Source organism: Helianthus annuus, chromosome 13 (assembly GCF_002127325.2).
Source record: "Helianthus annuus cultivar XRQ/B chromosome 13, HanXRQr2.0-SUNRISE, whole genome shotgun sequence".
Taxonomy (NCBI): domain Eukaryota; kingdom Viridiplantae; phylum Streptophyta; class Magnoliopsida; order Asterales; family Asteraceae; genus Helianthus; species Helianthus annuus.
In genome coordinates this window covers 113,200,433-113,210,342 of record NC_035445.2, presented here as the reverse complement: position 1 = coordinate 113,210,342, position 9,910 = coordinate 113,200,433, and the positions used below count along the sequence as shown (strand labels likewise).

Below are 9,910 nucleotides of genomic sequence, written 5' to 3'. Positions count from 1 at the left end.
GTAACCTAGACGCCGCTATCAATGCACCGAATGTTGAAGCCAATAACTTCGAACTTCTGCCGCATTTGATACAAATGCTCCAAAACTCCGCAACCTTCCATGGGCTTGCAGACGAGGATCCCCATCTATATATTACTAATTTCTTAGAAATATGTGATACCTTTCGGATCAATGGAGCATCAAATGACGCCATCCGCCTTCGAATGTTTCCTTTCTCGCTAAAAGACCGAGCAAAAGCTTGGCTCAACGCCCTCCCAGCTGGATCGGTAAACACCTGGGATGAACTAGCCCAAAAATTTCTATATAAGTATTTCCCTCCCGCTAAAACGGCTAAATTAATGACTGAAATTAATACATATTCATAAGAGGACGGGGAATCCTTATATGAAACTTGGGAAAGGTTCAAGGAACTATTGCGAAAGTGTCCACATCATGGCCTTGCAATATGGCAACAAGTATCCACTTTCTATAATGGGTTGTTGCCACACACAAGGCAGACACTTGACTCTTGCTCTGGGGGACTTTTAGGTAATCGCCGCCCACATGAAATATATAACCAAATTGAGGAAATTGCTCAAACCAATTTTCAGTGGCACACTCCCCGAGGCAATAAATCTATTGCCCCGGGCGCTCACAAGGTTGATGAAAGCACTTCTTTACAAGCCCAAATCGAGGCTCTTTCTTCAAAGATAAAAAAATTGGAAATGACAAAAACAGTCTCGGTTATGGCTTGTGAAGGGTGTGGTGGGCCACATGAAAATTGGAGTTGTATGAAAGAAACAGACGATCAACAAGAGTCGGTAAGCTACATTGACAATAGACCTAGGCCGTCGGGTCCACCAACAGGCACTTACAACCAAGGATGGCGAAACCACCCTAACCTTGGTTGGAGAGAGCCCGGCAATAGTAGTAACCAACAAACCCAACGAACAAACTTTCAACAGCCAAGAAATGAGTCACAAAATTTCACTCAACAACAAGGTGGACGAGAAAGGCTTGAAGATACTGTATCTCGCCTCATCTCCGACACTGAAAAGAAAAACTCGGAAAGGTTTCTACAATTAGAATCAAATTTTAGAAATCAACAAGCTAGTATTCAAAACATAGAAAAACAATTAAATCAACTAGCTCAAAATTTTTCCGAGAGACCACAAGGTGCTTTACCAAGCAATACCGAAACAAACCCAAAAGCGCAAGTTCATCTCATCACGTTGCAAAACCGCACCGTGGGGCCTGCGGAAGCGCCACCGCCAACAGAAGAGACTATACCCCTGCCTCTGCAGGAGAAGAACTCCCCTCCATCATCAGAGCCTACCAAGGCTCCTCGAGTTCCGTACCCCGGTAGGTTAATTCGTCAAAAAACCAATGAGCAATTCGCAAAATTCGAAAGTCTATTAAAACAATTGCATGTCAATATTCCTTTTATTGATGTCTTAAGCCAAATGCCCAAATACTCTAAGTTCATGAGGGCTTCCTCACTCATAAAAAGAAAATTGAAACTTTGCAATTAGTTAACTTAGGCGAAGAATGCTCTGCCCTCGTACTCAACAAACTTCCCCAAAAGAAAATCGACCCTGGAAGCTTCACGATTCCCTGCTCAATCGGGGACTCCCCCGTTCGTAATGCACTAGCCGACCTTGGGGCTAGCATTAACCTCATGCCCTCATCAATGTTTAAAAGACTCGGCCTAGGAACAACGAGTCCTACAAAAATGAGCATACAGCTTGCTGATCGATCCGTCAAATTCCCGCATGGTGTCATCGAAAATGTCCTAGTAAAGGTAAACAAATTCGTCTATCCGGCCGATTTTGTCATACTCGATATGGAAGAAGACACCGAGGTCCCCCTCATACTAGGGAGACCATTTCTCGCCACCGCACAAGCAGTGGTAGATATGAATGACGGAACGCTCACCTTAAGGTACGGGGATGATGAAGTAAAATTCAGGGTTGGGAAGAGAATAGAGGACGACGACCCGGTCAACTACATGAAGGTTATTGATTCGAGTTTGGATGCTGCTCTCCGACGGTGCAACATGGGATGCCAAACATCCCACTGAGAAAATATATAACCTCACATTGGGTCTAGCCAAGGACCCTTATAAACGTGGCGCACCACGGAGGCATTTCGCGGAACTATCTTTAGTTTAGTTTAACCTTTTAGTTTTAATTTGCAGAAATAAAACACACTCATGGTGGTAAGGGATGAAAAGGGGAACGAGAAAAATGACCCCATGCACAAGAACAAGGCAACCCGACATCAATTTCTCCATTACAGAAGGTTCAACACGGGCCGTGTCCAACCAACATGGCCCCGTGCTGAACCCCCTGCAGAAAAATGCCCAGTTCAGGTAACTGGACACGGGTCGTGTTCACCAAACACGCCCCCGTGCCAGGCTTCTGTTTCTTTTCTTTAATTTTTGTTACTGGCACTTGAACACGGGGCCGTGTCCGGTCTCCACGGGGCCGTGTCCAGACTGCCAATAACATAAATCTTTGCTTTTAACACCATATTACACAACTAATCAACCTAAAAATTTGTTTTTGGGACACATTGAGGACAATGTGTAATTTAAGTGTAGGGGGGATGCTAAAACCTTGAAATTTTGCAAGTCCTAATAACAAGGCTTACACAAAACTCTATTGGAACCGCTAAACACCCCAAATTTTTTTCAAAAAAAAATTATTTTTTTTTACTTGTCTAAAGTTTAAGTTAGGAATCCTAAGATTAATAAGGTTATATTTTTACAAATTTACAACCGAGAGCATCGTGATAGAAAGAACCAATATAAGAAAATTATGAAACGGCATGACAAGCTTAGTTAAAATTTGATTATATATACTTGATCACATACAAAAACCCATTCCCACAAAAAGTGAGTTTTGAGCCTTTATTGAGCATACAAATTTACATCTTTAGACAAAATGCTCATTTTTCGTTTCTTGTGTAAATAGCCGCTTGGTTCTTATGACTCTAGAACTTGCCACGACGATTCATTCCCGGTCCTTACCAACTTAAACCCAAGTAAGTAAATGATGGAGGCATTAGGACTAACCCTTTTTCTTTCTACACCATTATTTTTCATTTTTTTTACCACCTACCCAAAATCCCCCTAGTTAACCCCTTTGAGCCTAAACCTTTCATTTCTTTACCCTAAAACCCTTTTACCCACCAAAAACCCTTTTTATTTCTACCCTTTATTTTAGTAACAAGCTCGGTTTTCGTGTGACTGAAAAAAAAATGATGAATGAAGTTAGAAATAAACAAACAAAGCTCTTAAAACAAAAGCTTGTTTGGAGAAATACTTCAAAATAAAAGGTCACTAAAACAAAGTATTTTACGAAAACGGACGCTTTTTACGCTTTTCGCCCTTTTCTACTAACCCATTCACCCACCTTTAGCCCAAGCCTTTACCCAAAAAGTCCTCTTGACATTTACAAAGGTAACAAGTTAAAAAGGAGGAGGATTGATTGCTTGGCAAGCCTATGGTAGGAATAAGTTTCATGCCGCTCTCGAGTGATTCACTAAAAAATACACCTTCGGCCGAGTGTGAGTGATTTCTCCCGTGAGGTATGTGAACTTGTATATAAATGGAATTTTAAAAAGGCATGTTATGCCCAAATAAGTAATTTTTCCTATAAAACGTTCTAAACAAATCATAACGAATAGGATTGTAAATAAATAAAAATAAAACCCAAAAAGATCTTGGATTCCCAACACTCTATGACAAGCCAAAACCTTCTCTTCTACCCATTCCATTTAGGAATGTAAGCCACATATTAAAGAGTTTTGCTTGAGGACAAGCAAAAGTTCAAGTGTGGGGGTATTTGATGTGTGTAAAATGCAACATATAAATTACATCAAATGAGGCATAAAACTAACCCTTTTTAAGTACTAATGTTGGAAAAAGAGTGTTTTTGTCTTCCTTTTGCATTTTCAGGATTAAATGAGCTTAAATTCACAAAAGAAGCAAAAAGACAGCTAAATCTAACATAAATACAAGAAAAGGAACAAAAGTGGATTGCCCGACCCCTCGACAGCATCCTCCCAAGCAAAATAGAGAAGGCAGAAGACTGGACACGCCCCGTGCTCAGCCAGCACGGGGCCGTGCCCAAGAAGCAGCAGAAAAGACAAACCTATAGAAGCTTCTATTGCCCACCACGGGGCCGTGTCCAGTGAACACGGGGGCGTGGCGAAAGTACAGCATGCGCATTAATTGTAATTGCGAATTACAATTAATGAAGAGAGAGAGTGTCAGACGGGCACGGGGGCGTGTCCAGCGGACACGGGGCCGTGCCCAGCCTTCTGTTCAGCCTATAAATAGGAGTGCTTGGTTTCATTGCAACTAATCCCTTGGCACACCACCTCTCTCACACTTCATCCACCACCCACCACCACCATAACACCATCATCCACCACCATCATCCATCATAGAGTGTGTGAGTCGTCTCGGGATCCAAGATTGATCGTAAGAGTTCTTGACAATCAAGGCCATGTTTGCCTAAGTCTCTTACATCACTTGGTGAAGACAAGTGTTTAGTATAATACTTTTTATTTTTAATCTTTTGCACTTTTTATTTGGTTTTGTATTAGTGACTTTAATAACTAGTTGCTTATGTTGAAGGTGATCTTTCCTTATCGCTTGTCCGTGGTGTCTTGGCATTATTTTACTGTCTATATAAAATAAAAGATTTTCACCATTCATATCTCCACGGTCTATATGGAGGTATGTTGGCTACCTGGTCGGGGGTTAAGGGAACGGTTTGGTAAGGGTCTTGCCCTTGTTCAGCGTTTAGAGGTCCTGCAAGGGACCTGGGTCAAATTTAGTAAGATCTCCTTCAATGCCCATAGGTATTGGATGGCGGGGATCCAAACTCTTTGACCCCCTCATAAGTTAACTACTATTAATACTATAACCCGGCTATTTAGGACTGTATCCCTGCTGACTCAGACTACTTAGTCGAGGGTAACGTCACCGCCAAAAGCGAGGCCTACCACAATTTGCATTAATAACTTAATTCATTATCTTCCAATAATCCAACCCTTTAGGATTGTATCCTTGCTGACTCAAACTACTGGGTTGAGGGTAACGTCGCCTTCAAAAGAGGGGCCTACTACAATAACTAAGATAATCTCTTAAACAAGTGCAAAAGTGCGAAAATAATCAAAGGTTATACTAATACACGAGTCGGATCCAAGTGATTCATCTTGTCTATCTGTTTTTATTTTATTTTTATTTTTCAGCATTTAGTTAGTTTTTATTTTCTTAGTTTAAAAATCTTTTCTAACATTTTGATTTGATTAGACGTTGAGGATAAACCGGTACTAAAAGCTCTTGTGTCCTTGGACGACCTCGGTATCTTACCAACACTGTACTACGTCCACGATGGGTGCACTTGCCCATATGTGTGTTTAGTGTTAGTAAATATCGTGTTTTATAAATTTAAAACTTGGCTAAAAGCGTAAAAAGGGCTTAAAATATACATCTAAATTATATAAACGCTAACACGCATCAATAGCATTAAATGCGATAGCGGCGTTTTGAATAAGCGTTGTGAATGCGTTGTAAAACATAGTTTAAAAATGGTTAACCCTTTGCGATAATAGAAATCTCGAGAGGACAAGTCAATTAAGAAAGAAATTTGGTATCTGTCATTCCTTATTATAATGACCCGAATGGTCGGGTTGTTACAAAGACTATCGTAAGAGTTCTTGTCAAACAAAGGCCATGCTTGGCTAAATCGATTACATCACTTGGTGAAGACAAATCTTTTATGTATTACTTTTGATTTCCAATCTTTCGCAACTTTTTATTTGGGTATGTATTAGTGACCTTAATAACTAGCTTTTTTATATTGAAGGTGAACTTTACTTAATCATTTCTTCATGTTTTGTTGATTCACTCATTCATGTCTTTACGGTCTATATAAAGCGCGTTAACTGACTGGATGGTGGTTAGAAGGGAGTTTGGGTAAATTCTTGCCTCGTTCAGTGTATAGATCCTGCGAGGACCTGATTCAAGCTTATTAGGACTTCCCTTGAGGCAGATAGCATCAAATCGGGGGAAGTAAGAACAACTTGTAATCTCTTATTTATAAATTACTATTAAAACACTAACCCGGGCTTGCGGGATTATATCCCTGCTGACTCAGACCAATAGGCTGAGGGTAACGTCTCCTTCATAAGAGGGGCCTACCATTTTTCACATTAATATCTTACTTAATTATCTTTCAATGATCCGACCTTGCGGACTGTACCCATGTTGACTCAGACCAATAGGCTGTGGTTAACGTCGCCTTCACAAGATGGGTCTACCACTATAACTAAGATAATCTCTTAAAAAGCCCAAAGTGCGGAAATCATCAAAGGATACAGAAAAGATTAGTTGTGTAACACCTCGTAAATTTATGTCAAAAAATGTATCGACACGTGTCATGAGCTTAAAACGTATAAAAGATTGCGTATGAAGGACTAAAGTTGACAAACAGAGAAAGTATGTGAATAAAAGGGTTCAAAGTGTCAACAATGGATAAATATACTTCACAATAGCCCTACACGATGTTTATACCCTAAAACGAATAAATCATGGATCATACGAAGCTAAATGTGAAAGAAAGTGAGAGATTACAAACTACAGGGGTTAAATGTGTCAACATGTTTAAAGTATACCTCTGAGTGACCTTTTAGCAAACCCGAAGCTTTGTAACGATAAATTATACTCACTAGAATGCGTGTTAAAAATTTCACAAAGTTTCGTTATCGTATGAGAAAGTTATGACAATATTCGTATACGAGGGGTTAAAAGCGTCAACGTTGAAATCTAAGGCTTTTCCAGTGATCACAAAGTTAACCAAGGACTTAACAATGTTTAAATATGTCTTGGAGCCTTTAAAAGTCAAGTTAGAGGGCCAAAAGTGCAAGAAACAAGCTTAAAACCACGTTAGAAAGGACCAGGGGCTGAAATATAATTAAATGAAACTTGCTTGGTTGGTTCTGGGGAGCCAGGCGGCCCGTGTAAGAATCCCTTAGGGGCTTACGCGGCCCGCGTGAGCAGTACAGCAACAGAAAACACTGGCAGCTACCAGTTCAGGTCTGTTAACCGACTTAAAAGCTTGTTTTCTTATACCAGGGACTCCCCCACTGGTATTTCATGCACTAGGGATAGTTGGGACCATCTTGTAACACTTGTAGACTTGCATGGCATGATCTAATGGCACCAAATACACTATATAAGAAACCCAAGGTTGTAACATTTGAGCACTTCATTTGCAAACCTTCACAAGCTTATTTCTGGAGCTCTCTGGTCAGCAACCAAGATTCCTTAGGCTTCCTAGTCGTGCTTAGGACCTTTGTAAGTGTCCTTAACCCTTCTTAATTCAGTTTTGCCTAGTTATTTAGCCTAAAGTCAAACCGTCGTAATTAAGGTTTGACTTCGTCATTAATCTTAATTTGTACAGTCAAATTTCAAATTGAAAGTACCTATCAGTTGGTAATTATGTAGGCAATAAACCCTTAAAAGGGCGCCCTCTGATTCCCACTCTAACTAGGTCAATTGTCGGGTCAAAGTTAATCTTAAAAAGTCAACAGAAAGCTAATTTTCAAATAAATGCATAATTAGCAATGTAGAAGCCATGTAACCTGTTTTATCATTAATATAACTTGGTAATTAATGTAAGAACATGTCTAAACATGTTCAACCCGACAATTTTCAGTTTAAGCTCGGTTCGGAACCGAAAATCGCAAAAGAAGACTTTTGCTTTGACTTTCAGTTCTGACCCATTTGAGCATAGTTTAGAAATGCCTTAGAGCTTAGTTAGGACCAGGTTTCATGTTAGTATAACCCTCTGTGATTATACAACTTGGTTCATTAGTTATCTGATTCACATGCATATTTCCGTTAAATGCTTATATGTTGACTATTATGCCCATATGACCTTAAAACGTGATTTTTGTAAATGTAAAAGAGTAGAAACCTTAGTTACTGATTTATAAACTTGTACCTAAAATTTGACATCAGTTTGAGGTCTAGATTAGAGTTATGCTCATTAGCGTAATTAGAAAGCTTTTTAGTAATTAAATGGTGTAATTAGCATATAGCCTATCTAAACCCGATTTTTGATACCAAACTTTTTACCTACTGATGTAAAATAATATTTTGGGATTTTTTGAGATTTTTATTTATTTTTAGGCTGAGCATAACATAGAGTTCTAAGCTTAAATCGGTAGTTGTCGGTTTTGCCCTTTTAGGCTATAAAATGAGTTTTAAAAATCCTTTTGATACCAAACCTTTTCTACTGATTCAATATGATAAATAGAATATTTTAAGCCTTCTGAAATAATAAAAATATTAGCTTTTCTTGTAAAACCCGAAAATCGCTTAAAATCGTCTTTTTACGCATTTTAAGCGCTTAGTATGTATTAAAACCATTTTAGATATATAAGACTTGATACCTACTGATATCTTAAGTAAATTTTTATACTTTAACATTAAGTAAAAGTTTTAAACTCAGATTTCCAGATTTGACCTCTAAACCTTAGGTGAAATTACCAAAATGCCCCTTCGGTGCATAGTATGGTTAGAAATGATAAATTTCACATATAGGTTATACCCTACTGATATAACTTAGTAAATTAAGTATTTTACTGTTTACATCATACCCGAAACTCAGATTTATATTTAAACTCTTTTATAACCTTTTAAATGACCAAAATGCCCTTACAGGGCATAATTTGAGTTTAAATTCATTTGGGGCATAATAGGAGATATCTTACTGATATCACAACATATTTAAAGCATATTAACTTAGGAAACCTGTATATGACTCATATGGTTACCCGTTACGCATTCTGCGCATTCGGTTCGGTTTATGTAACTAGTTTGCATAAATTGACCGAAACGGGTCAAAGCTTATCATTTTTGTCTCAAAATCAAGAATGTGTTTAATTTACCCATATTATACAAGTCTCCAAACTTGTCGGGTCTAAATCACATTCTACTCCGGTCTTCGCTTAATCGTGCGTTTGAACCGTATCTTCCTTTAAAACTAACCGGTCTAAGTTTAGGCTTAATTAAAGACCCGTTAGTAATCTAATAGGTTATTAAAAACCTTCGTTCCAGATTAGGAGACCCGGTAAAAGCTACGTGCACTTGCTATTTGTGATTATTACTTGCAAAGGTAAATACTTTTAACTTATTTTCCCTTATACGGGCTTGGGGTACGGTATATAAAATACCGTTTGGTCGGGCATTGAATCTTTAATCGTATGATGGTTAAATTATTGAAATGACCCGTTTAAATTGTTTTGTTTGCCTAAAACCTTTGGGGGGTTAATGACCATGTCCCGGATATCCTTGGCATCATTCATTGAATGGCCACGACCTTAGCACGGGGTGCAGGCGTACACCTGCCGGTGCATATATAAATAATAAGGTATAACCGCCGGTTAGGAGAATAACTCACCGCGGGACTATACCATGTGGTGTGTCTATTAATCTTTAACCCGGTATTCAACCCGGGCTACTGAACGTATAACGAACATGTAATTCTTTTACAAGTTTATATATAAATAATTATCCCAAGTTATAAAATGTTTTGTGCCTTGTGCATTCAAATCAATTTTCTAAACCTTTTTCAAAATGAGTCAGTTAATTGTATTTACCAGTGTAAATTGACGTATTTTCCCAAAAAGGCTAAGTGCAGGTACTAAACGAAATAGGCTGGCATCTCCTTAGCATCAATAAGAGTCTCGCAAGCTTGGATGCAATTATGTCTGTTGAACTATGTTTCTTTCTTTTTGATCTGCCTGTGGATCCGTTACAATCCATTTTGTGATACTTTGATATTACTGAATAATCGGTTTGTAATGAGATTCATCTTTTGCTTCCGCTGTGCATTTAAAATTGTGTTGT

The 9,910-nt window shown here is 38.6% G+C and overlaps 1 non-coding gene across 1 annotated transcript; it reads right to left on the bottom strand.

Moving 5' to 3' along the window:
* Positions 1-332: 332 nt before the first annotated feature.
* On the bottom strand, positions 333-439 carry LOC118486079. Its single transcript, XR_004877935.1, has one exon. It is a non-coding gene; the product is annotated as a small nucleolar RNA R71 (small nucleolar RNA).
* Between the last annotated feature and the right edge of the window lie 9,471 nt (positions 440-9,910).